Here is a 27,714-nt window from a genome sequence, read left to right as displayed (position 1 = left end):
AATGGAGCCCCTCCTGGTTAGAGGCTTCAGGTGCAGAGCCAGCCCATGCTGGATGTGAAAGCTGTTCCCTGGCCCTGAGTGTTCAGCAGTCAATGTGTCTACGCTACCCAGTCTAGGAGACCAGACAGACAGACCTGTGGGAAGCAGACCACGGTCTCCACAGTCAATGTGGGAGCCCAATAATGTGCCTATGATGGCAGCCCGCATGTCCAGACATGTTTGACGTTGACAGCTTCTGTAGCATTGGCTTGTTGGCAGTTTAGGACCTGCCAGAGGTGCCAACCGAGCGTGCCCGAGTGTCACACAGGACCCCACATCTCAACAGAATAACCTGGAGGGCTCTCACAGGATTGTCAGAGCAGATTCAGAACACCCTGTAACTCTGGCTTAGGGACACAGCAGGAACTCTTTGTTGTTTTTGTTTTTCAAGGCAATGTTTTTCTGTGTAGCCCTGGGTGTCCTGGAACTCACTCTGTAGACCACACTGGCCTCAAACTCAGGGATCCACCTGCCTCTGCCTCCCAAGTGCTGGGATTAATGGTGTGTTTGTACCACCAATATCCAGCTAGAAACTCTTAATGAGGAACCAAAGAGAAATCAGAGTGGTTCAGTGTAAGAGAAGAACCTGCTGTAAAGTGCCAGTCCATTGTCAGACTCATGGCAGTAATTATCAGGGACACGAGGGACACCCATCCCCACCACATCCATTCAGCGCCGTACTAGAGGTCTTGGCTTGTGCGGTAAGACATGAAAAGGAAATCCAGTCTGCAAATACTGGAGAAAAAGAAACAAAGGCATTCCTCACACCGCGTGATGAGACCTGACAGAGGGAGTTATAGAATTATAAACAACCTTGTGCAATTAATTCAAGAGCTGAGCAATTTGTGGGACAGGGGATCAGAGCACAAAGAGCCTGTGTCCCTATGCCACAGCAGCTATCAGAATTTCAAATTTTACAAAGAGGCCACAATATCCAACAATGCGTGTATAGGATTGGGGCGAAATCTAGTAAAGCTATGCACAATCTTTGCACAGAAAAATTATAAGACCTTATTGAAAAACATAAAAGAAGGCCAGAACAAATTAACCAGATATACCATGTTCACGGGTGAGAAGAATTGACGTAATAAAACTGACAATTCTCTCAAATTGATCTATAAATTTAATTTAATCTCAACTAAATCCCAACAGAGAATTTTAGAGAACATGACAAGATAATTCTAAAATTTATGTGGATGAATAGAACAGCTACAAGGTTTCTGAGCTCCTGAATGAGGAGGTGGGGGCTCGTCCTGACAGCTCCTCAGATCCCTGTAAACAGCAGTAGCTGAGTGAGGTGTGGCCAGCAGCAGAACTGCCCGTCAAAGGACCAGGGCGGGGCAGGGAGGGACCCAGGCGGAGATTAAGGAACTGTCATATCAGCAAGTGTGACAGAATGCTGGAGTGCTTGCCTGTCTGTCTGTCTGCCTGTCTGTTTGTTGAGAAAGGGTCTTACTGTGTACCCTTAGCCAGCCAGGAACTCACTATATAGACTAAGCTAGCTACAAACTTGCAAAAATCCACCTGCCTCCGCTTGGATCAAAGGAGTGAGCTACCATGCCTGGCAAAAATGGAACTTTCTAGAAAGAAGAAATCTACAGATTGGTGCCACTCTTTTTGGACAACATGAAAAATAATAAAAGTAAAATCTAGAATCCTAAGCGTAAGCACTTTAAGATCCTGGCACACGGCAGAACTAGAGTAAAGAAAGAGCACGGACTTATGGGAAACGTAGGCAATTCAGGTGGGAAGGACTCATTGACAGGGTAGGAAGCACAGGATACAGAGGGAAAGGCCGAACGTGCTGGACAGTGTTAAGATGTAAAACTCAGTAGTTTTACACAAACAACACGGATCGGCTGGGAATGCTCTCAGAGCCACATTCACCCTGCAAGGATGGTTCGTGAGAACCGGGGAAGAGCAATGCCAAGGGTCCGGACAAAGAATGAGCAGAAGACATGGGGGGGGGAGACTCAGGAGGGAACAGGGCAGTGTCCCATCGTGTGAGAAAAGACTCCTAGCCCAAAGGAACCTAAAGACACAGCCAGAGCTCTCACCAATGTCGTTTTGTTTGATTTTTGTTGTTGTTGTTGTTCAAGCAGTGTGTGTGTGTGTGTGTTCATGCTTGTGTGTGTTTGTTCAATTTGTTTATTTTGAGTCAAAGTCACCCTGTGCAGTCCAAGCTGGCCTTGAACCTGTAATCCTGCTCCAACCTTCTTTGATGCACACTTACTGAGTGCCTACCTTTCACAGGGCAGCTGTCTGCCATTTAGAACACTGGATGGTTCTTATACTGTAGGTGTGTACCTAAGTAGAGGGATCTCTCTACCCCGTGACCCAGAGACTCCATTCCCAGCCCATACATAGCAAGAATGCCCATAACCACCCACAGCTTTATGGAGAAAAATGAGAAGAAACTCAACTGCTTAGCTCAGCAAGACAAGGGATACAAATTGTCTATTTATTCAATGAGAAACTCAAACAATTGTCTATTTATCCAATGAAATACTATGCAGCACATTAAGTGAACAAATCATGGACAAATCTAAAAATTACGTTGAGCAACAGAAAGAAGCAGGATGCAGAATTTTGCAAACGACACCCCATTGCCCAAGGGAGTTTAAAGCATGCGAGACAGCACTGCCTTCCTTGGCCACCAAAAACAGTTGTAATAAAAGAATAAATGTCTGCATAAACATGACAAACCCCAAGCTCACACTGATGGCTTTGCTGAAGTAGGAGTGGAATGGGACAGGGATGAGGTCCTTGGGGGTAACACCCTAGGGACAGCACACTGAAGACAGTGTCGCTGGGGACATGATCCTAAGGATAGCGCCCTGCAGACAACAGCACCTTGACATAGCACCCTGGGAACACAACCCTGGGCATAAGTCCTTAGCACCCTGACTCAGAATCCTGATACAGCACCCTGATAGAGCACCCTAGCACAGCCCCCTGACACAGCCCCCTGACACAGCCCCCTGACACAGCCCCCTGACACAGCACTCAGACACAGCCCCCTGACACAGCCCCCTGACACAGCCCCCTGACACAGCCCCCTGACACAGCCCCCTGACACAGCCCCCTGACACAGCCCCCTGACACAGCCCCCTGACACAGCCCCCTGACACAGCCCCTGACACAGCCCCCTGACACAGCCCCTGACACAGCCCCCTGACACAGCCCCCTGACACAGCCCCTGACACAGCCCCTGACACCTGATACAGCCCCTGACACAGCCCCTGACACAGCCCCCTGACACAGCTCCTGACACAGCCCCCTGACACAGCCCCCTGACACAGCCCCAGACACCTGACACAGCCCCTGACACAGCCCCTGACACAGCCCCTGACACAGCCCCTGACACAGCCCCTGACACAGCCCCCTGATACAGCCCCTGACACAGCCCCAGACACCTGACACAGCCCCCTGACACAGCCCCCTGACACAGCCCCCTGACACAGCCCCCTGACACAGCCCCTGACACAGCCCCCTGACACAGCCCCCTGACACAGCACCCAGACACAGCCCCTGACACCTGACACAGCCCCCTGACACAGCCCCTGACACAGCCCCCTGATACAGCCCCTGACACAGCCCCAGACACCTGACACAGCCCCCTGACACAGCCCCCTGACACAGCCCCCTGACACAGCCCCCTGACACAGCCCCAGACACCTGACACAGCCCCCTGACACAGCCCCCTGACACAGCCCCCTGACACAGCCCCCTGACACAGCCCCAGACACCTGACACAGCCCCCTGACACAGCCCCCTGACACAGCCCCTGACACAGCCCCCTGACACAGCCCCCTGACACAGCCCCCTGACACAGCCCCTGACACAGCCCCAGACACAGCCCCCTGACACAGCCCCTGACACAGCCCCTGACACCTGACACAGCCCCTGACACAGCCCCCTGACACAGCCCCTGACACAGCCCCCTGATACAGCCCCCTGACACAGCCCCCTGACACAGCCCCCTGACACAGCCCCCTGACACAGCCCCTGACACAGCCCCCTGACACAGCCCCCTGACACAGCCCCCTGACACAGCCCCTGACACAGCCCCTGACACCTGACACAGCCCCCTGACACAGCCCCTGACACAGCCCCTGACACAGCCCCTGACACAGCCCCTGACACAGCCCCAGACACAGCCCCTGACACAGCCCCCTGACACAGCCCCTGACACAGCCCCCTGACACAGCCCCTGACACAGCCCCCTGACACAGCCCCTGACACAGCCCCAGACACAGCACTCAGACACAGCCCCCTGACACAGCCCCCTGACACAGCCCCAGACACCTGACACAGCCCCCTGACACAGCCCCCTGACACAGCCCCCTGACACAGCCCCCTGACACAGCCCCCTGACACAGCCCCCTGACACAGCCCCCTGACACAGCCCCTGACACAGCCCCCTGACACAGCCCCTGACACAGCCCCCTGACACAGCCCCTGACACAGCCCCCTGACACAGCCCCTGACACAGCCCCCTGACACAGCCCCTGACACAGCCCCAGACACAGCACTCAGACACAGCCCCCTGACACAGCCCCCTGACACAGCCCCAGACACCTGACACAGCCCCCTGACACAGCCCCCTGACACAGCCCCCTGACACAGCCCCCTGACACAGCCCCCTGACACAGCCCCCTGACACAGCCCCTGACACAGCCCCCTGACACAGCCCCTGACACAGCCCCCTGACACAGCCCCTGACACAGCCCCCTGATACAGCCCCTGACACAGCCCCAGACACCTGACACAGCCCCCTGACACAGCCCCCTGACACAGCCCCCTGACACAGCCCCCTGACGCAGCCCCAGCCCCCTGACACAGCCCCTGACACAGCCCCCTGACACAGCCCCTGACACAGCCCCCTGACACAGCCCCTGACACAGCCCCCTGACACAGCCCCAGACACCTGACACAGCCCCCTGACACAGCACTCAGACACAGCCCCTGACACAGCCCCTGACACAGCCCCTGACACAGCCCCTGACACAGCCCCAGACACCTGACACAGCCCCCTGACACAGCCCCCTGACACAGCCCCCTGACACAGCCCCCTGACACAGCCCCTGACACAGCCCCCTGACACAGCACCTGACACAGCCCCTGACACCTGACACAGCCCCTGACACAGCCCCCTGACACAGCCCCCTGACACAGCCCCCTGACACAGCCCCTGACACAGCCCCTGACACAGCCCCTGACACAGCCCCCTGACGCAGACTTCTGGAGGAAGGCCCTGGATCTGCTTTCACTTCACTTGGTGTCAAGACCTCACCCATCCCTGTCCATGCTTCCCTCCAATAGGTCTGGCCTGCGTGTTTGAGTCACATGACTGCAGCAGTGCAGGGCAAGAGCCAGCATGGAACTTGGGGTCAGATGGGGCACTTAGGACCCCATCTCCCCTGGGATGGAACAGCTTGCTGCCCGTGGACATCAAGGAAGCGTGGCCTGCCCGAGAATGAAGGCAATAAAGGAAGGGAGAAGCCTGACTGGCCTGGCTCCACACTGACCAGACCAGCCATCTCTCCCACTCATTCCAGGGGCCTTTGCTAGCATTAAGCCCTTGTCTTTTCCTGGAGCCAGAGAAGTCCTGGCTGAGCAGGGCCTTCAGGTGATCACAAGGGTAAGGAATCAGCCCTGAGCATCATCTACCGTCTGTAGACAGCAAGCAGTGCAGCCCCTCACAAAGGAGTAACCTCCCCCTGGCCTAGGTCTCTTGAGGCTTTTCCTCCAGGCACCCATTTCTAAACTCTACCTCTCACTTGTCTCCACCCAATGGGGAGCTCAGAAGCAAGTCCCTAGACACAAGCCCTTACCCGGATTTCCCACTGCCCAGGCCAGCCACTCCATCAGAGGCAGAACCCCACCTCAGATGTGGGGAGAGGCGAGTGATGGAGGCAGTGTCCACACACCTCATCAGGGCAGGAGGCCTGGACCTCTCTACAGGGTGGCAACTTGAGTCTAGGTGGCCCTATCTTTTCTGGACCCCCTTTCTGGTCTCCACACGCTGGACCAGCAGTGCGGCTGCGGTTAGCAGATTAGTCTTCTTAATGGACCGATGTCCTTGGAGAACCAGGAGCAGGATGCGCTTAATAAAGTCATTATTCTGCCACCCAGCTGCGCAGGACATGAGGATGAGAGAGGGAAGTGAGAGCTGGCACTGGGAGGTCTCCAGAGCAGGGACAGACAACTCAGCCAGTTAATTATCAAGCCACAGACTCTGTAAACCTGCATACAAGCAGGTCCCAGCTGGAGGGGGCTCTTCAGAGCCCAGCCACACTCCATGGAGCTGGTGCAGAAAATGTAGCATGGAGCACCCCGCCCCTGAATTATCTCACTCTCTGCATGGCTGGTTTCTGCCCTGACTCCAAGTCTAAAGAAAAATGGGGGGGGATCCAACCCCCAGAACCACACCCCCTCCCTCCTCTCCTCCCAGCTGGCAGACTCAGCCCTGTGCAGAAAAGCCCAAACAAGTACTACATGAAAATAAGAAGCAAAGCCTGCACTAAAATGTAGCTGAGTCAGGATCTCCAAAAATTCTCTCCTTCACAGAAGCACGGAGCGCCATGGCAAAGATTGTCAGAATCAACATTTCAGAACCCTGAAAATTAACCAAAGGCTGGCAGTCCTTGGTGGGCGGAGTGGTACTTGAAAGAAAGAAAGAAAAGCTGACTCCCAAAGAGCTCACAACTTGGTGGCATTTTAATCGGTCCCATCCCTTCCCCATCCCCCACAACTCCAGTAGACCTCAAAATCCAACAGCCTGCAAGCACAGAGACTCTGACAGCCCAGGGAGCCAGTAGAAAGGTAGGGAATGACCTGACTGGTGTCTCCTAACAGACCCCGCTTGCATAACTGTCTTTACTTGAGCTGACTCAGAATTCACTGAGGGTAAACAGTCTGCATCTTGGAAATGTTTGTCTCTACTTTCAGTGGCAATTGTTGCAGATGTGTGCAGCTGCACAGGACAGTGAGGCCGGCAACAGGTTCACCAGAGAGCAAAGGAAGCTGGGAGTGAGCCGTGCACGGGGGAGAGACACCGAGCCCACCCGATGCTGGTAGTCTATAAGATCCTGCAGGAGTGAAGATGGTGCAGAGTGAGGGGCTGTGACTGTAGCCAGGGCCAGGATGTATTCATGGTGCTCTCAGGAGAGGCTGAGGGGAGGCAGAGCTGCAAGCTGCCCAGCTGCATGCTGAAGGTGTGTCTAGCACAGAGTCCCCTCTGCAAGGTGTGGGAGACATATGGGCTCCAGAAATTTGGGAGATCTCTGCCAACATTTGAGCTGACCCAACCAAAAAATAACAAGCCACAGAGTACACATTTGCATCGAACATTTTGTTGAAGTCAAAGGAACAGAGGGTGGTCATATCCCAGCAGTGCTGTCAACCTCAAGTTCTAGAAGGGACTCCTGGTCTAAAAGAAGAATGCAGGGTGGAGGTTGGTCACAGTCTTCAGAGCTCAGCTGTGCCTGCTTCCATTCACCTCTGAATGTACACATCCTGCTGCTTATCTTAGGCGTTAATGTTTTATTTTGCTTTATGTTTATGAGTAGTGCCTGCTTATGTGTATGTGTGCCATGCACATGCAGTCCCCAGGGAGACAAGAAGAGGGTGCTGGATCCCACCGAACTGGAGTTGCCAATGGTTGTGAGCCACCATGTGGATGCTGAAAACTAAACCCGGGTCCTCTGCAAGAGCAGCAAGTTTTCTTAGTCACTGAGCCATCTCTCAAGACCCTGTTCTCAGATTTTGATATTGTCTCTTGACCCATTACATCAAGAAGTAAGACAACTTTCCAGCCCAGATGTGGGGGCATATGCCATGAGGGCTTGCCACAAGGGCTGTCGCATGAAAACAAGGTTCATCTACAATTCAGCTGGCCAAATGTGTACACTGGACACAGCCTGCTTCCTAAGAAGCCAGTGAGAGGCTGGAGAGTAACACTAATATCAATGTAATGGTCTGTCCTGTCCCTTTAAGAGACAAGCCCCGCTCACTCCTTTCTCCTCTGCCAAGGCAAGCAGATCTTCCTTCTGCTTCCAGCCTGAGCTCCTTCCTTTCTGTCTTTCTCCCTCCTCCCCACTTCTCCCCTTTCCCCTACCTCCTTTCTCTCTATCTCTGTCTCTATCTCTGTTTCTCTTTCTCTCTGCTTCTCTCTCTGCTCTTCTCCCTTCTCCCCTTCCCCTCTTTCCCTTTCCCCTCCATTACCCACTAAATAAATACCCACTTTCTCTGCCTGGTATGCCTGAGAGGTCTCTGTATCTCACCCACTGCTCAGCTCCCTGCCAGGGACCAGCTGCCTTCGTGGCCCAACTTGGTCTCGTGGCCTACTGCCCACTGCCACCACTTGGGGACCTGCAGCATTTTACTATAACAATCACTAAGATTTGAAAATAATCACCATTTATCCAACAGCAAAATCACACACTGTCACACAAACGTGCATACATACGTGCATACACACACATGCATGTATGCATACACATGGGCACACACTTGTACACATACTACGCCATGTTTCTTCTTTGCCAGAATCTTCTGTCCTGAACGCACAGATGCTAAGGAGCTCTGCTGAGGATCAGAGACCGTCACTCTCTGGGGCATGGACCCTGCCTCTGCTGATCTACTAGGATTTTGTTTTGTTCCAGGAATTCAAGTGTGACTCAGAATTATTAGCAAGAACATCACAGAGTCTGAGATCCACTCCAGACCAAGGGTTAGAATATTTGTTCTGTATATATCTAGGTGATAAATATGTCAGGCTTTATGAGCCATATGCAACCTTTGTTGCAGATTGTAGAACCCTCTTTAAGGAGAAGGATACTGTCAGCTCATAGAAACTGGCCACCTAGATTATGTCCCTGGATCTTCCGGCCCCTGATATTGATAGGCGTGTGAAGTGTATTTATAAAAAAAAAATCTATTCCTAATAAAGACTGTTGACAAGCTAAAAATGAAATAAGTCTCCAGAATGTGGGAAACGTTACCTATTTTTAAATTAGATGCAAAACCATCCTTAAAGTAGTGCACTGGAAGTGGTTCCACCGTGCTCGGATGGAGTCAAAGATGTCTGACGTTACTGATTGTTTCAGATTGCCTTGGGAATTCTAGCCAGTGCCATAAGACAAGAAAAAGAAATGAAATTTGCCAATTGGAACCTAAAGTGGTTAAACTATCTTTCTGTTTGGCTAAACCCAGGTGATATGCTTTCCTCTGTACTTGGCAACAGGAGACAGGCCACCTGCGCAACCAGATTGAGTGCAGATGAGTCTTTCTAAGAAAGTCAACTGTTGAGACAATGAAGGAGGGAAAATTAGTCCTGAACAGAGAAAGAAAGAACTCAGTCCACCATGAAGGCCATTCTGCTCCTATGGTGTCTCCATTGTCACCACATCCCCAGTCCTGTCTCCCTATCCTTAATCCTGTCTCCCCATCCCCAGTCCTGTCTCCCCACCCCACCCCCAGTCCTGTCTCCCCATCCCCAGTCCTGTCTCTTCATCCCCAGTCCTGAAAAATAAGACTTATTCAGTGGCTGAATTTCTGCTTCTTCTGAGATCCTCTTTGCTCAGTTATTTCTTTCAGAGTAAATAATTAATGAACCATGAGTGGCTTGTACCACTCCAGACTAGATGGAACCAGAATAGACCAGCTCAGACCAGACTAACTACATCAGAATAGAACAAACCAGCCAGTTTAGATTAGTCCAATCACTTTAGACCAATCCAGGCAAGGCTATAACTCACTAGAATTAACCAGCCCAGATCAGCCCAGATCACACCAGTCCAGGTTAGACCCTATCAGTAAGGACCAGTCCAAAGAAGAATAAATCAGCCCAAACCAGAACAGAACAGGTTGGCTTAGACCAATCTAGATCAGGCTGGAGCATACCAACACAAATCAGACCAGACTAGCTTAGACCAGACCAGACCAGACCAACTACACTACACTAGATTAGATTACACCAGTCTAGACCACACTACCATAGGCCAGTCTAGACTAGTTTAGACAATACCAGAACAGACCAAACTGGGTCCATTTAGACCAAGCTAGAAAACACCAGAATAGACTAGCCCAGACAAGTTTAGATCAGCTCAGATGTTAGACCAGAATAGACAAGACCAGACAAGCTTAAATCAATACAGACTAGACTTAAAGCAGACTAGACCAGCCCAAACCAGATAAAGCTATATCAAGCCAGATCAGACCCCTGCAGTCCAGCCTAGGCTAGTTTTGACCAGAACAGAGCCCCTTCTACCTAATTTAAGGTCCTGTGATATGTGCCCAGTTCCTGGGGCTGGCTATATCCTACACAGCTCACTCCAGAGGTCAGAAGAGGTAACTGATGTCACTAGAAGCTACAGTCTGCAAGTCCTTTCTTTCAGTTCACACAGACTAGACTATCTTTACCAGCACAGATGAACCATTGCTCCTGTAGGACCCAGGGCAGCTTGGTGTACACCTGCCAAGACAGGCTCTCTGGAGAACAACTGGAAAGTAGGCCGAGTCTCAGTTTACCCTAAGGCAATACCTGATTCCAAGAAGGACCACAGACTGGGACCACCCAGGCCCCACTCAGGAACAAACCATCCAAGGGAAATTCCTGGCATGCTGACTGTTGGAGGTAGGAACACCTGCTGTTCCTTAGCCCAGCACACATCCATCCCCTTTTCACCAGGACACCCCTAGACAAATGTCAGCCAATCAGGAGTCCTGAACCTCAGAAATCCCTCACCCCAACCTCTGCTATTATAAAAGTTCCAACCCAACTAAGCTCGGGGCTCTTTGGTTGTGCCAATGCATTAGACACAGGGAGAGTCTGAGTTCCAACTTGAATAAGAGTAAAGGCTCTTTGCTTTTCCATACAGGACTCGGTTTCCTTGTTGGTTTTCAGAGGGCTCCGTGAACTGGGCATAACACCTCCTATTTAGACATTACTCCCCAAAATCTGCTCCCCCAATCCCCCAGTCTAGTCCCTCTGAAAGGAGGGAGACCTGGACATACGAACCAAAGCCCACCCCCTTGCACACGGCCCACCTGGGTGGCAGTACCCTCTGCTTGCTTTCCTTTGAGCCAGGCCCCTGCTGCTCCTGATGTCTGAGAAGTGTTCGTTTCACTGAGATCCCAGCCTTGCCACGTGTGAGGCCTGTGAGGCGAGGCAGGCTTCCTGCTGAAATCAAAAGATGAATTGGGACCTGGCGGCTGGCTTTTACCTGCTCATCATTTCAGCCCCCCTCTGGGAAGCGTCCCCTTTCCCACTGCAAAGCGAACACTAATCCAGGTGGAACATAATGAGATGCGTGTTTGCAGGGGCAGGTGGAGGGAGAGAACTGAGCTAGGATCCAGGATCAAAGACACCAACCAAGGAGTCTGAGGCCAGGGTGGCCAGGGCTCCCACCCACTGCCCCCCCCCCCATGATGGTCCATCTTTTGGGAACATAGTGGCCTCCTCGAAGGTATGGGCTGGGTCAACCTGTGCAGGAGGGCAGGGTCCCCACAGGTGTCTCCCTGGCTCTCAAAAGGCAGGGGTGAAAGGTGTAGAGGGCATCATTAGGTTACACGGCTCTCACCAGCGTGTGCACACTTCCTGCAGCAGGCCCAACCAGTGCTCAGTGCATTGAAAGTTGGCATCACTCCCTCCACAGGCACAGACAGCCTCTGCCCACCGGAGCCCCCAGATAAGTAAAGAAATGGGACCCCTTCCCTGGCTATGGACAGTATGCTTGTGAGAGCCTCAGAGACTTCGCAGTGAAAGTGGGGCCTCACTGCCCTTACGGTGTGGGACTTCCACCTTCATCTTCACCTCCATCTTTACCTGGAGAACAATGGTGTGTTTATCTCACTATCCTGCAAGCCCTGTGATAGCAGGAATCTCATTCCAGGGACTGGAGCTGTGACTCAGCAGTTGAGAGCACTGGCTGCTCTTATATAGAGGGCCCTGGTTTGATTCTCAGCACTTATATGGCAGCCTATAGCTATCTGTAAGTACAGTTCCAGGGGCTCTGATACCCTCTTCCAGGGTCCAAGGGCACATGGTGCATACAACACGGTGCACACACATCCAGGCTGGCAAATACTCACACACACACAAATATATATATATATATAAGAATCTTTTTCCACCCTTTCAGCAGGCTGGAGGACATAGTGACTGCCATCCATCACCAGACAGATGGGAGGGAGGCTGACATTCACCCTCAGTGATGTTGCCCAAGGCCCCCAGACTGAGTTTACTCTGAGATGGCCTCATTCTGTCTTCTCAGGTTGAGATTTCGTTGCCAGGGCAACAGTGTAAGGGGTGGAGCCTGATGGGAGGTGCTAAGGACAGGGTTGGGACTTTGGCTTTAACACAGCTGGCTCTTGTGCACTGTTTCCTGGTGAGCTGCTTCTGGCACATTCCAGAGTGGGGTGAAGCAGAAGCAGTCCCTCAGCCTTGACCTTCCCAGCCTCCCTGTGCTTAGTTCATCCCACACCAGCAGAGAGAGCACACACCCCTTCACGCAGGCTTCGTTCACACATTGTTACCTGCACAGGAACTATTGAAGGGGCAGGTCATGAGAGACACCCACATGATGTTAAATATTCTGACTGGCGTGTGTGTGTGTGTGTGTGTGTGTGTGTGTGTGTGTGTGTGTGTGTGTGAGCACATGTTCCTTTATGTGCACATGGGCATGTGAAGAGGTCAAAGGTCAGCCTTGGGTATTGTTCCTCAGGTGCCATCTACCTTGTTTTGTGAGACCAGTTCTCTTCTGGGTCTAGAGCTCTTCAAGCCCAGCACCAAGAGTACAAACACATGCTACCATTTCTAGTTTTTGGTGTTTTTTTTTTTAAAACAAAGCTTCTGGGGATTGCACTTATATCCTTGAGTTTATTGAGCCATCCCCCAAGTCCTTTTGTTTTGTTTTTCTTTGCTCTTTGAGACAGGTGCTCACTATTATAGCCCAGGCTAACTTAAGACTCCCCAAGGCTGGGATTGCAGGTACACTGCCACACCCAGTGGCTGCTACATTTTTTTTAATAGTGATTGCTTTTCTAAGATTCATTTAGTTTTTATTCATGTGTGTGTGTGTGCATGTACACATGTATGTGGATACCATAGATGTTAGGTCTCAAACCTGGGACAAATAGCTCAGGTGCCTATTTGACCATAGAAGCCAGAAGAGGCACCAGATCTTCTGACTGGAGTCCAGGTAATTGTTGAGCCATCATGTGGGTGCTGGAAACTGAACTCAGGTCCTCTGCAAGAGCAGCAAGCCTTTAACGACTGAGCCACCTCTCCAGCTAGGTTGTTACTTTTTTTTTTATAAAGATGCAGGTAGAATTAATTTTGGAGTTTTATTAAATATGTATAAACCACTTTCCCGTCACTGTGAACTGACACAGATAACAAAGCTGCTACACAGCCATCCCTTTGGTCCTTCTATGCCCCCCTTGTGCTGAAGACTCAATGGCTCGCCATTCTGGCTCCCAGTGCACCCAGGACCCAGAGTTCCACCTGTTAGGAGAGCTCCATTATTGAACTACACCAGCCCCTTCCCACTCTGCTGCCCCCTGAGATCCTTGGCACCCAGGCTGGGATTCCGGGCCTTTGATGAGCAGCTTCCTGTTTCTGGAGACTCCCTCCTTCCCTCCCTACAGGTGCATATATTGGCATACGATTGCTCCGTGAATGCCTGGGTTTAAGCTTCCACTGTCTGCTTTCCACTAACTGAACTGGTCCTCTTTTTTTTTTCTTTTCTTTTTTATTGAGAAAATGAGAAAAAAAAAAGTTTCCACCTCCTCCCAGCCTCCATTTCCCTCCCCCTCCTCCCACCCTTCTCCCCCTCCTCCCACCCTTCTCCCCCTCCCCCCACTCCTTTCCCCCTCCCTCTCCAGTCCAAAGAGCAGTCAGGGTTCCCTGTCCTGTGGTAAGTCCTAGGTCCTCCCCCTCTGTCCATATCTAGGAAGGTGAACATCCAAACTGGGTAGGCTCCCACAAAGCCAGCACATTACGTAGGATCTAAACCCCTTGCCATTGTCCTTGGCGTCTCATCAGCCCTCATTGTTCGCCATGTTCTTAAAGGGAAAACACAAGTTTCTTCCTTCTGAGGGTTTGAAACTATGGAGATGCTGTTTTCTGGTCAAACGATCTGGTGACTTCCTTGAGGACAAGGAGACCACCTTTTTGTTTCAAAAGCTGCCCTGTGGAGAGAGTGATGAATCTGAGCTGAGATAGGGAGTTGGGTGGGAGTTTTTGCTTGATAAACTGGTGATCCCCTAGAAGCCCACACTGGGAGTACAGTGGCAAAGCCAACTCAGGTGACCAGGGATCTACCAGAATGAGGACAGGAGTTCAGTTCTAGAACCCACAGTATGGCAAATAGACTGGCCTAGAGATCTTAAGTGTAGGTGTGGATGGGGGAGGGGGTTTAGGAATGGAGGGAGTGTTGCAGACCCAGACTTTGATCCCAACTCTGTCTCAAATCTGTAGCACTTCCCTGATGTTAATTGCATCCTTTGGGATCGCTGAAGTCTAGAGTTTGTTGAGCATGGGTCCAGGAAGCTGTGTTCCCTGGTCCTTCGTGGGTCATAGGAAGGAGAGTGAAACAGGGGCTGGGGCTAGGAAGGCTGAATTCTATCTTGGCAATCTGGGTAGGTAAGGCCATGGTCACACGTTATGTTGGTACTAGATCCAGGCCACAGCACCCATAATTAGGGAATGGGAACCCAGCCTGGTGTGTTGCAGTGTTGGGATATAGAGGTGTTAGGATGAACTCCAGCCTCTAATGAAACCGCCAACAGCAGGCAGCATGCACAGAGCTAAGTAGCACCAATAGCTGGGGAAATGCAAATCAAAGCCACACTGAGTGGCCACAGTCATTGCAGCATCCTGCAGCAGGGAGATGACCTGCTCGTCGCCTGCCAAGCCTACAGAGGGCAACTTCGTGAAACCTTCTCTCACAGTTAAAATACAGAATACAGGGAAATGGTGAAGTGCTTGCTATGCAAGGAAGAAGACCTGAGTCCAGCAGAGGTCACACATTTATAATCCCAGCAACTGGGGTGCAGAGATGGGGGATCTCTGGGGTTTGTCTACTAGTCAGCCTAACTGACCGGTGATTCTCCAGGTTCAGTCTCAGAAAGTGTGATGAAAAGTGATTGAGGATGTATGCACACACACATAAATAAAGACTAAAAAGAGGCCTGGTACTGGTAGCCAAGAGGCCTTGGGGTCTGTCCCCAACGCCATAAAAGCAAGAACCTCAGTGAACTTTCACCTCACACCCATAAGGATGCTCACCATACAAAAAGAGGAACAGCAGATGGTGTATGTTGGTGAGGATGTGGCACCTTGGGGGTCTATCTGGGGCACTGTGGTCCACGGCGTCCAGTGGTAGAAGCCTCTGCAGCAAAAGCCTAGATGAACAGAGACCAAAACTCAAACAAATGTTAGCACACAGTACAAAAGCAGGGCTTTCAACTGCCATATTTTTCAAACAGGTAAAAGCTAGAACCTTACATGTATCCCTGGACTAGCATAGTGGTAAAGCCAGAAGGATGGAAACATACTCTGTGGTCTTATAGAATTCTGTACCTGCTAGAACATGGAGAAGTCCTGAGAACACGATGCTCAGAAAAACTCCAGTCACAGAAGACAAGACGCAGGGCTTCTCCTTAGAGGGAGAAATCAGACTCTTAAAATCATAAGTGGGATGGGACTGTGGGGAGGGGAGACAGCAAGGAGGGAAGAGGAGGAGGGGGAGTGTTTAACGGACCAATAAGGAGAGTTCCAGAGCTGGCTGACTTGAAAACTCCACTGAACTGCCTACTCAACAATGGCAAAGAAGATACTGTGCTCTGTATATTTAACCATGATTAGAAAATCTAGAAATAATTAGATAGAATGTTGTATGATGAGGTATGACCTCTTGATTAAAAAATGAAATGTTTAAAACAAAATCAAGACAATATCAAGTGAAAAAAAAAGTGTGCCTTCCACTCTGCAGGCTGCAGGGTGACAAGTTGTTCTGTGTCATCCATGATCTTCCAGGTTACAATGTCCCTGGGCTGGCACAGAGAGATACCTGCTAAAGGGCATAGATACAGCCTTGAGGGGATGAGCATTTGGGGGTACCAGAAGGCCCACGTGGTATGGCCAAGCACCTGGAGAGCCATCTGCTACATGCAGGGCTCTGCATGCTCGGTCCTCATGGGAAGCTGCACTATAGACGGGGAGCCAGAGCAAGAAGTTAGGTGAGATGGCCACAAACATCCAGGAGAACAGTCACCGACAAGGTGCATTCCTCTCCACTGCCATTTAGGCAGCTCCGGTGATGGAGATTCCAGCTTCCCTACTTGAACCTCCCCACCCCCACCACACAGGTTTCTACGTCATCAGGTCCCAGGTCTATGTCAGAGCTGCAGAGCTTTCCAGTGCCCGTAGTGGGTTATCCAGGCAAGCTAGACACAAAAGCAAGTGACCACGGGAGGGGTCTGGAAAGAGTGGCTTGCTCGGCTCTGGTACACACTGGATATAAGACTTTCCCAGCAGGTGCTCTGTGACAGAAGCCATACATGAAGGCGCTGGGCATGAGCATGGCATGAGAGGCAGACAGCTAAACCACTGTGCAGCTCATCTTTATTAAAGCATGCCAGGGCCCAGGGTGTGGCTGCAGAGAGGGTCAGTGTGACTTTAGGCCAGGCTGTAATTCCACCTTCTTCTCTGAGCCCTTCACAGTTCACCAAAGCCAGGCAGGAGCTACAGAACAGGGCCAATCAGCATCATCTCTGCCACAGAACTGGACAGGGCCAGGAAGAGGCAATGCCCACAGGCACTGGTGTCTCAGACCCAGGGGCAGCAGAAGACCTGGTCAGCTGGGCAACTCGGCCATTTCCCAAGGATGGCAGGCCAGACTTCATTCAGCCTTCAGGGACAGGATTCTCTACTCTCCACTCACCCAGATTAGAGTTCAGTAGGACTCACCAGGCCTCCAGTCTTGGTGGCTTTGGTTGAGAGGTTCAGGAGGTGACCATACCTTAGGAGAATAGGCAGGGCTAGGGGCACACATGCCCATGAAATTAAGAGACCTCGAGACCCTTGGCTTCATCCCAGGACAGTCCAGAGGCAGGTGCTGTGGGTATGTGGCAGACCCCAATTCAGGATTTGTGTAGCCTAGCAGCCTAGAGTCAGGGCTTCCCTTGCCCCCTAGCTGGAGGGAGAAGGCCCATTGTTACTTAGTCACTACAAAAACACATGGCCCTGGCAGTCAGGCTCAGATGCGAAAAGGTTTGAGTGTCCCTTTAGTTCTGAGGAGAACAGCCTCAGTCACAGATGTGTGTGAGCTCATTCTATACACATTGTGCCCTCAGGGCCTTGGCATGAGCCATACCCTGGCCAGGAACTCAGTTCCTGATGTTCTGAGCAATAGTTTTGATGACATATTTCTCATAAGGAGCTTTTCCTTGGCTACCATCACCCATGGCTCACGAGGCTAATGGTGGAACTTGGGGCTTTTAACTGTGAAACATTGGACTGGGAGTTTTGCCAAGAATCCTAGAAATCACCAAGTTCGGATTGCATAGAAGTCCCACTCAAACGTGTGTGAGGGACAAGACTCCCTCCCATGGAAGGCAGGGCCCTCATCCCTGCTCTCCATTCTGGAGGAGTTTTTATTTGCCTCAACCTACTGAAAAAATAATGTTAATGGTCCCAGGTTGCCAAAGACCTTGAGGTTCAACCCAGCTGCCGATAAAAGCCATAGACCTCCCGGTAATGGGATACAAAGCATGAACCTACAGGGTTTGAGCCACTACTCAGGGCCCCAGCCTTCTGAGCAACTGATTGGACTGTCCCTAGACCTATCCCGGCCCAATGAAAAGTATCACAACCCCTGTTCTACTGTGTCCCCAACAACAGATGACAGGATATTCAGGCCAGGGCAGAGACCCAGGCCATAGGAGAAGAGGCTATGAAGGTGCTGAGGTGGGGGCATGGAAGGAGCAAGTGCAGAGGAGAGAGAGCTAGGAGGTGGGCTTGAGGATACAGGGCCTAAGTGAGGTCCAGCTTTTGCCGGCCTAGCATCCCTGAGTCCCTGGTTCTAGCTCCCTCAGGACCATGTCATGGGCTAGTCCCCTGGAAGCAGCAGCTTTGATGGTAGCAGGCACTCAGCATGCTTCATGGAGACAGTTGTGCCCGTATGGCTCACCCCTCAGCACCCAGGATGGGAGGGGGCAAATAAGTAGGTGGCCAGAAGTGAGCTTAAAAGTCTTTCTTGGCCAGGCGGTAGTGACACATACCTTTAATCCCAGCACTCAAGAGGCAGAGGTAAGTGGACCTTTGTGAGTTCGAGGCTAGACTGGTCTACAAAGAGAATTCGAGGACAGCCAGGGCTGTTATGCAAAGAAACCCTGTCTCAAAACATGTCATTTCCTGGGATGTTCTGCCCTGCCCCCACCCTCATCCCTGCCTCATGGCTGAACACACGGCATGAGGAAGGGTAGCTTCATCAAGGACACACATGTCAGGAAAAAAATGAGCCATATGGGGGCATTTATCTGCCCTTCACCACAGGGTACCCTGGTATTCCTGCTCCGGAGAGTCCACTCTCCAGTTCTGCATATCATCAGTTGGGACAATACTCTCAATACAGTTACAAGGCACGCATCCTTTGAAGATAAGCTTGTGAACAGCTTCCCGGGGTATAATCAGTCCTTTTAGGCGTCCACTCTGGTGTCAGAAAACCATTGCCATGTGTCTGATCCCCAGGTGTGGCCTTGCTGTCTCCAGGGTCTGATCACAGAGTTCCCACCAAAGGGTCTTGCCAGTCCCCTAGCCCACCAGTTAGGGCAGGGCTGCCCAACTTCATCTTGTCTCACACACTGGCCATCCCAGGCTCCCCCTCCTAGCAAACAAGGTGAGAAATGTCCCAGCTCTCCTCTCAGGTAAGGTGCGGGGCTATGTCAAGGGCTCTGCCTCCACCCTGCTTCCTTTTCCCAAGCAAACTCTTCAGACCGCCAGACCTCATTAGTAAGCAGAGGGCCTCCCAGAAGCCACCACCCACTGTAGACTCTGGGAGATAGCAGAGCTCAGCTCCATACTGTGTGGGCCACGCCTGCCAGAAGGCTGTGCTTTGGGGTCAGGAAGGGGTCGCGTGAGGAAACTCAGCACAGAGGCCACCCAGTGCAGGCACTGACGGTGTGCCTGGCAGGTGCCTGGGATGGAATAGAGAGGACACACATAGCTTGTGGCCCCAGGCATGTGGTAGGATAGGGCAAGGCAGAGGGCAACCCAGATGCAGGTAGCCCTCAGGGTTTCCCTCAGGGCCTGAATATGTGGCCAGATTATTGTATCAGTACACATTCCTAGGGAGAGCCGAGGGAGAGCCGGATGGGGGTGGCGGCACTCTGCGCTAGGACAGCACATCCTTCCGGGAATGAGCCGGGGCATCTTAAGTATATCACTGTGGTCTTCTTTTGTGTTCAGCTGCCAGGTTCCTGATTAGACCCCCAATATGCCTGGGAGTTTCTTAGCACCCCAAGCGCTAGAAAGCCCTGGCCTCCCATGCCCTTTCTTCCCGCAATGCTCCTGCAATGCTCAGCTATCAAAGTCACTGGGATACCCATGTCCCATCTCTCTAAGGCTCAGGGTACACAGCTCCACACTCACCTCCTGGCAGGGCTCATTCCTTATTCTTCATAGGAAGCAACGTCAGACTTATCTCTCTACAGAGGACCCAGGGCTCTCTGGGGTATACAGCTTGCTGGCTCAGACCTACTGGGCTTCAGAAAACATGAGAGCCATGGGGTCAGCTGAAGGCAAGGCCACCTTGGTCTCTCTCTCACTGGTGAGATATGAATGGACACAGATTGGGACTGTTCCTGGCCCTGGACCACAGTAGTTAGACCACTTTGGATGGTGACATTTTAACCCTACCCCACTCCATTCCCACTCAGTCCAGCCTGAGTCCCAGGACCTAAATCTTCTATGTAGGTCTACACACTCCTACCTGAACTCAGTTCTGGGAAGCCACGTCAGAACCACCTATAGGACCAACAGATAAACAGGGACTGAAGCTGCATAGGGCCCATGAGGGGCTGATGGCACCTTGAGGAAAGGCACAGAGGAGTTTGGGGTCAGAAAGCCAACTGATGAAGGGTAGCAGCTACCCACCAGTTGCTAGGGAAACAGAGAACGAGAATTTTCAGGTCAAGTCCATGGGAGAAGCTGATCAATCAAGAGGTCAGAATCCCAGAGGGAGATCTGGGAAGGAAGGAAGAAAGGGAGGGAGGAGGAAGAGAAGAAGGAAGGGAAGGAGGGAGGAAGGGAGGGAGGGAGGGAGGGAGGGAAGAAGGAAGGAAGGAAGGAAGGAAGGAAAGAAAGAAAGAAAGAAAGAAAGAAAGAAAGAAAGAAAGAAAGAAGAAGAGAAGGGGCCCTAAAATGCTCTTGCTCAAACACCCAGCACAGATGTCCCCACAGAGGCACTGGGCAAAGCAGGTGCTCACAGAAGGCCCCAAGCTGGCCCTACAGAGGTCAGGCAGGCCATGTCTACTCAGGGGCTTTACTTAGTTGAGCACACAGCCCAGATCCAGCACCCAGAGACCCCACAAGCACCATCCCATAGTTCCTTTGCTGCCTGAGAAGTAGGATACTGTTTAGTTCTGGTTCACACAAACTGGAAGCTAGATCCCACCCAGACTGAAAGCTCCATCTAGACAACATGCAGAAGACACAGAGCTCAGAGCCCAGGACACCACTACTGACTGGATCTAAGGTGACCCAGGTCACCAACCTCAGGCTAGACTCAGGACTATGGCTGAGACCACTCCCCCCACGTTGATCTCGCCACTTCTAGCTTCATTCATCCTAATCAGGCTCCCATACCTCTATTTGAGAGGCATGTCTTGGATGTCTGTCTCATTCCTTTCCTGGTGTCTTAGTTAGGGTTTCTATTGCTGTGAAGAGACACCACGACCACAGCATCTCATATTTAATTGGGGTGGCACTTAACAGCTCCGAGGGACATGGGGGCATGCAGGCAGACATGGTGCTGAGGAAGTAGCTGGGAGTCCTACTCTTGCAGGCAACGGGAAGTGGACTGACTCACTGGGCATGATTTGAACATATATGTGACCTCAAAGCCCACCTCCACCCAGTGACACACCTCCTCCATCAAGACCTCACCTACTCCAACAAAGTCCCCCCTCCTAATAGTGCCACACTCCATGAGATTATGGGGGCCAGTTACATTCAAACTACCACACCTGGGGACAGACAAGTGGGGCATCCCTGTCCATTTCCCAGCCAGCCTCTGCAGCCACAATGTGTGTTCTGGTAATAGAGAGCAGGGCAGCCACTTCCCACTGGCCCAAGTCCCAACATTCTAGCCCACAGAAAAGTATCCTAGCTGCAGGTGGCAGGGGAATCTCAGTTTGCAGAGTACGTCCCCGGGAACCCATGGTCTTCCCGCGCCTGACATACATGGTGACTGCTGGTTCTTCATCTCCACTCACCTCCGGGCAGGAGAGTTTCTTGGGCGGGCTCTCCTCCTCCCTGGGTCCATGGGTAGCTGTGTCCCAGCCCGGTCAGTCACCAGATCTTCCTCAGTCAGTCTGTGATGGACAACCAAGGTACCGTCATGTGTGGCAGCTGAAGAAAAGGTGCCAGAGCGCTGAAGAAGGCCAGCACAGGGCAGCCACAGCATGTATAGGCTGCTGGGACTAGAGCCAGAGCAGCCTGTCAGAGCAAGGACAGGGAGAACACCATTGTCATCCCAAGGTCCCAGTTTCAGCGAGACCAGGTATGCCCCTGCTCTGATCTGGGAGCCATAACGTTTCCTCTTCCCAAGCCAGTCCCACTTAATCCTCACCCCACACAAGCAGGGACCAAGCTCTTCAAACACTGCAGGGGCAGCCTCCTCATCTCAGCCTTAGGGAGGCTCTGGTCTCTCAGTCCCACCCTGTCCTCCAGTCTGTAGCCACAGTCCCTTCCTGTAGGTTCCACCCTGGAGGAGCCACTGGTCCAGAGGAAGCAAGAGGAGAGAGACAGTGAGTAGATGCAGGAGTTCTGTGTAGACAGCAACAATGACTGCCTAAAAAACTCAGGGAATGTTCCAGAGTCCCACAGAACATTCTGCAAGACGGGTTGCTCTCCCCTGGCTGATTGTAAACGCCCGGTTCCCGTGAGATGAGGACCCGAGGCTTTTATACTTTATTGAAATTTAAGTAATTTAAATTAAAAAATGAAAGCTCAAATCAGTTCAGATATTTTAGAACTACTTGGGTATGTAAATCTCTTTCAACATAAACTCCATCAAATCTAAATGCAGATCGAGTGCTTCTGATAAAAATTTAGCTTTGGAATTGACACAGGCCAAAAGTATAAAACTCATCAGATTTCAGAGACTTAACACAACACAAGAGTAGGAGACTCAGTCGTTGCTATTTTTACACTGGTTACCTATGGAATGGCAAATATTTTTGTTATGTTGGGTTAAAGTGAACTAAGATAAATAGAACTAAATACTTAACACACATGTGAATATTAACTTTCCCAATTAGCATTAACTGGCATATTGTTATCACCTGAGAAAGCATAGCAGCTGAGGAATTGTCTTTATCAGATTGGCCTGCAAGGTGTCAGTAAGGGATTGTCTACATTAATGATGTGGGCGGGGCTTGGGAGGGCCCAGCCCACTGTGGGCAGCACCATTCCTAGGCAGGTCCTGGGCTATATAAGAAACCTAGCTGAGCAAGAGACTGTAAACAAGCCAGCAGGCAGTGCTCCTCCATGGCTTCTCCCTCCAGGTTTTTGCCTTGAATTCCTGCCCTGACTTCCTTCAGTTGCAAAGGTCAGACTGAGACCTGGAAATGTAAGCCAAATTCTTTCCTCTTCAAGTTGCTTTTTGGTCAGAGTATTTTATCATAACAGAGAGGAAACTAGAATATTAACTAAATTTAATTTCTCATTAACGAAGCTGTTGTAAGTTTTTAAATTACCTACAAAGCTTATGTGATCTTTCCAATCTATGGTCCTTTTATAGAACATCTTGGATGGAGGAAGCAGGCCTCTCTGAAGATATAATATTGACACTGAGCCCTCCAGGAGTAGAAAGAGCCTGGTACCTGGGGCCAGATGAAGCCGCAGAGGCAAAGACCCCGAGGCAGATGCATGTGACCTGCGGAAGGGCTGAAAGAAGGTAGGTGGCTGGAAAGGAACCAGTAAGCGGGGAGGGAACTCCTTGGACAGGAGAACTAGGGACAAGTCGTAGACAGAGCTCGTCCGATGTCCTGTCTCATGTGCTCCTCTGCGTAGAACTGACAGGGCGCAAGGTCTCTCCTCCATCTGTTCTCTATGAGGAAGTGCACCGGCCTTGGCACACTGCTTCAGTGTGGAAGCTCCGCTGTGACATCATTTCCAGAGTTCAAAAGTTAATTCTGGCACCAGAGGCACACGGCAGCAAGTACACCACCCAAACTGGAGCCCTGGATCCCCACCTACCAATCTAAGAGAAAAAGGAGCACGCAGACTCCCTCCCCTTGTGGGGCACTGGGGAAGGTCAGGGAGGTGCTGGGCCTGTGACCTCAGTGCCCTCAAGTCAGCCCAACCTGCTGGCATTCCCAAGGCCTTCCTCCCATCCTGAAGAATCAGGACATCACACGGTCTTCCTGCCCTACAACCACCGATCTGTGGAGGCCCACTGAAGAGATTACAGCTTGCCTTCTACAGACACCCTGGGCCTTGAGGCCAGCACCACTAATCCCGACAAAGGATAACAGCCACTAATTAATTCTCCGAATCTGATGGCGGCATAAACGCCAGCCAGGCTGCCCGCCTTAATGAGTTTAATCGACTGGACTTGATGATTTTATTTGAAACCTAGGGCCGCAAATTAAGCTCTTAAAAATGTACTTGAACTTGATTGGCAACTGTAATCCCAACAAAGTCAGTTTAATCCCTGGGCTGCTCGGGCAAGAGCAGCCTGCATGATGCTGCTGGCTCGGGAGCACCCACAGAAGCCTCTACCTCCTTAGTATAGCAGGCTGCCCTTGGCCTCAGCCCTAATCAGGCCTACTGACCACATGGCAAATCCGTCTGCCCTTCAAACCCCGGTCAGAGAGACTCCTGGAGCCTTCCTGAGTTCTCGAATAGCTCCAAGTGCCACCCCTCTATCTACAGCCACTTCCTCCTGACCCACTGCTCACTGGGAATTGGAGATGGCCAATTTGACCCCATTGGCCCCACACATGTATCCTGTGGCCTCATGTTCTTCTGGGGCAATCTCCCTCAGCTGCACCCACAAGGTCCCCGGGAAGTTCTGCCTACCCAGGATTCTTCCTTCAAGCTGGCCTTTCCTCACAAACAGCCTCTTGACACAGAAAGGCTGGTCCCAAGCTGCGGAAGGTCCAGCACATCCCAGCCCAGCTCAGCACAGCCCAGCTCAACCCACAGTATCTGTCCAGGTGGCTAGTCTTTTAAAGGTAGGCTTGGACCACTGTGTTTGGAGAGTGCTGATACACGGTCCAGCTTTTTGATCATCCCACCTCCATGGCCCACCTCTCCACACAGCTGTGCCATGTCCTTCCTTTGGTCTCTAAGGACTCGACATGTTTATCAGTGCCCAGCCTCAGCAGTAAACTTTCCAAGGCCAGCCCCTGACCACAGCCCTGGTGGCTCTGCCACCCTGCACCTACCCTAGTCAATTGTCCTGCTGTTGGCCTTTCCCCAGGTAGCCTTCACTCCAGACTTGTAGGAGGAGGTGACTGAGCAATCCAGAGGGCGCAGGACACTGTACTTATACTACACTGCTTTCTACGCACACACACATACACACACATGAACACATACATTCACACACAAATACATCATGCTAACACACATAAACTCACTTGCACACATACATGGACACACATCCACATATGTTTACAGGATCCTGTGCTCTGGCCATAGAACAGCCTGCCCATCTGCTTCTCTGGGTGGTTTTCCCATCCGATTGAACTGGCTCTTTTTGTTGGTGAGACCTAAAGCAATGCTACCTGCCCACAGCAGGCACACATGAGGACTAGCTGAGACCAGCTCAGACAAAGGAATGGCATCTCTGTCCTCACAGTAGGGGCACATGTCCCCCACAGACCACCTATCCCAGAGCCATCTAAGTCATAATTAGGCTCTTAAATAACCCCAAAGCTTCAGGCTGGGGAGTGAACCTGTGATTTGGAGTCATGGCAGTCACAGGCCTGGGGGACCCTAAATGTGCTGATCCCTGTGCCCACTGCATCCAGTACCCACATTGCCATCTGCATTGCCCTTCCACCCAGGAAGCTGGGGCTACATATTCTCTGCCCCTCCCAGCAGCATGCACACTAGCAGCATCTCCAGCTCCTACCCCACCTCATGCCTGCAACATTCCGGACAGTGTATGGGCCTGAGCAACAGCAGGATGCCTGGACCCCAGGGCTCCTCACGCCTGTTACCAGAGGCCAGGGTTTTGATGAAATTTTCAGATGCTATGCATCTTTCAGGAGCAGGGAGGCAGGAAGACAGTGTGTGTGGGGGGGGGGGGGGGGGGAGTCAGTGTGGAGAGGGAGAGTCAGTGTGGAGAGGGGGAGTGGGGAGTCAGTGTGGAGGGGGAGTCAGTGTGGAGGGGGAGTCAGTGTGGGGAGGGGGAGTCAGTGTGGAGAGGGGGAATCAGTGTGGGGAGGGGGAGTGGGGAGTCAGTGTGGAGGAGGGGAGTCAGTGTGGAGAGGAGGAGTCAGTGTGGGGAGGGGAAGTGGGGAGTCAGTGTGGAGTGGGAAGTCAGTGTGGAGGGGGAGTCAGTGTGGGGAGGGGGAGTCAGTGTAGAGGTGGGGAGACAGTGTGAGGGGGAGACAGTGTGGAGGGGGGAGACAGTGTGGTGATGGGGAGTCAGTGTGGAGGGGGGAGACAGCACAAAAATGGGTGCTCCCTGGACACTTTCCATTTGAGCATGTTTGAGCCCAGTAGCCGGGACAAGCCAAAGCAGAGAGGCTCACTCAGCCCTGCAGCCCTGGCTGTCTCTGTCCTAGACAGGGCAAGGCCTCTCCTGCCCATACCCTGCACTGAACAGCACAGAAGAGGGGCAGCTTCTAGCCACTGACTGCTGGGCCCATCCAAATCCTAACCTAAGATTCTGAATTTCAGAGGCTAACTCAAGACAGAAAAACAGAAAATTAAGGGGCACAAGGAAGGGAGGAAGCCCTTCACCCTGGGACCCAGTTGCCATCCTGATGACTGAGCATTAAGAAACTTCAACATAACCAAGACAATCAAATTGTCTATAGGGATAATGCCTGCTTTCCTTCAGGATAACTCAAGCACGGAGGTCAAAAATAGGTTCTGCTTACCTGGGGACAGAAAGTTTGTCACCTGGAGTTTGACTCTGAGCGTTCTCTTGTCCCCACACCTAAAGCAAAGCACACAGCCCTCGGATAATTCCACCCTTTAAGGAAAGAGGAAAAGTGAACCAGCTCTTGTTTCTACACTCAGTCTTAAACTTGGTTAATCTTTAAAGCCTTCTTGTAAATCACATCCTTTGAGCGAATGACTTAGAAAACCCCAGGATCAAATGAAACCATTTTAAATATACCTAAGTGAGCCTTCCAGCCTTGTAGGCTGTAGACTGTCCTTCTCCTATGCACCCTCTAAACACGGCTCTGCAGACTGAAGTGTGTCCTCTCGTCATCTCTTTTCCCTGCTTAACAAACTCACTGACTCGCTTCACTCTGGCTTATCCCCAAATTCTTTGCTCGGGTGTAGTCAAGCATCTGACTTCACCCCAGTGGAGGTCTCTAAGGTCCAAGGGGATTCAAATCACTTGCAGTCATGCTGGGCTGTGGACACTGGCCCATCAGCAGACTCACAGCCGGTCAGTTCCAGAAGCCCGTTGTGGTAGAGGATGCAGGTCATAGGGTCCAGCTGCCCAGAAGGGTCTGATTATTTCAGGAAGCTCCCCCCATTCACAGGAAGGAAGAACTAGAGCCCTGTGGCTTTCTGGCTCATTGCCTCTGCGTTGTCTTATTGATTGGTACCCCATCGATCTCCCGTAGTCTCACGGCAGTTGACCATTGGTCTGCTTTCCTTCCCTTGGCGGCTTAGCCCGAATCAGGCTGGGTTGCGGCTGTGTTCTTCAGAAGGAGGGGTGAGTTGAAAGCTCTGTGCTTGTGTTTCCTCTCCAGTTTGCAAACTCAATTTTACCCCTAGCATCTCAGTCCTCGTTCCTCCTTTTCAGTCTCCAGTTTCATCTCCTTAGCCCTTGGTCCTTTGCAGCCTTCCCCCGGCAGCTGTAGGCCGCATCCCTTCCATCGCTCCATCTTCAACCCCACTTTCCTATCCTTCCCATCTTCTACATGCGAAAGCTCCCCCCTTTCTTAAATCTTGAATCTCTTCTTTCTAAATCCATGTCAAACACAGCAATGTTCGATCCTAGGTCTTGCCGAGTTCTTAACTTCCATCTCTGCAGGGGCCTCCATGATTCCCCTCCCTGGCATCTTTCTCACATGGACCCACCTGTGGCTGCTTTGCACAATGGGAGGGTCAAGGGAAGCTGAAGGGGATGGTGGCACTGGATGCCCGGCCCAGGTAGACAGTGCCTGCAGCTTTAGGGAGTACTCAGGGAACGTCTCTGGAACTGTTATCCTCTGACCCTGCCTGGTGCATGGTTCATG

Source organism: Microtus pennsylvanicus, chromosome 8, assembly GCF_037038515.1.
Source record: "Microtus pennsylvanicus isolate mMicPen1 chromosome 8, mMicPen1.hap1, whole genome shotgun sequence".
NCBI classification, from domain to species: domain Eukaryota; kingdom Metazoa; phylum Chordata; class Mammalia; order Rodentia; family Cricetidae; genus Microtus; species Microtus pennsylvanicus.
Note: the sequence above shows the minus strand (reverse complement) of the source record.